Here is an 889-nt window from a genome sequence, read left to right as displayed (position 1 = left end):
TGAGGTGTCAAAAACAAGGACAGAAAATTGTTTCTACCTTAAGTTTTTAAAAAGCAAGAAAGCTAATGAATAGAAACTAAGGATAATTAGTGAACCTGAATTAAAGGGCTTAGACTCTGGAGAAAGACATCTGGCTTCAACCTCTACCACAGCTGTTTCCTAAACTCTGACTTGAGCAATATTGTTGATTTTTTAATACATTAGCTATATAGAGAGGGAATTGACAAAAAAAAACTTTGCCAATTTCTCATGACATCTTATTTCTCATAAGGTATGTCTTGTGCTGGAATTCTCGTTTGTATGTCTAGATCCATTCCCCAGCTTTCCCAGTCCTTCTCTGTGACTCTGAAGGGGAGTCATTAGGAGCACTGGCAGAAAACTCACAGTAAATGTAGGTAGGTCAACAGGTAGGAAGAAAGTCAGGTCACAACATTGCTCCTGTTGAGATGTCACATTGAATGTCACTACTGTGACCAATTCAGCTGGGCACCGGAGCAGGGATATGGAGATCAGAGAAAAGAAGATCTCCCGGGTTCCTGGTCAGTCATTCCCTTGAAATATCAAACTCTTGTTTTGATGAAAGACCCTTCCCCCCACCTAAAAAAAAAATAGGGAAGAGTAATTTAGGAAACTACTTTTGGACAGTCTGTGGCCTCCATGTGAGAACTGCATACACATACATACACCTCATACATATACACATATTAACATATATATATGTATATATATATACATATACATATACCATGTACATGACATATATATGATATATATACAAAAATCCATACATTTTTTTAAAATAAAATATTGCCCCCCAAGCAGCCATTAGCTACCTATACCTTTTTACAGAGAGATAGCACCTTATGATCCCCTAAACCTTCAAGAACCA

The sequence above is a fragment of the Mus musculus genome, chromosome 16, assembly GCF_000001635.26.
Source record: "Mus musculus strain C57BL/6J chromosome 16, GRCm38.p6 C57BL/6J".
In the NCBI taxonomy this organism is placed as follows: domain Eukaryota; kingdom Metazoa; phylum Chordata; class Mammalia; order Rodentia; family Muridae; genus Mus; species Mus musculus.
This window is presented reverse-complemented; position numbering follows the sequence as displayed.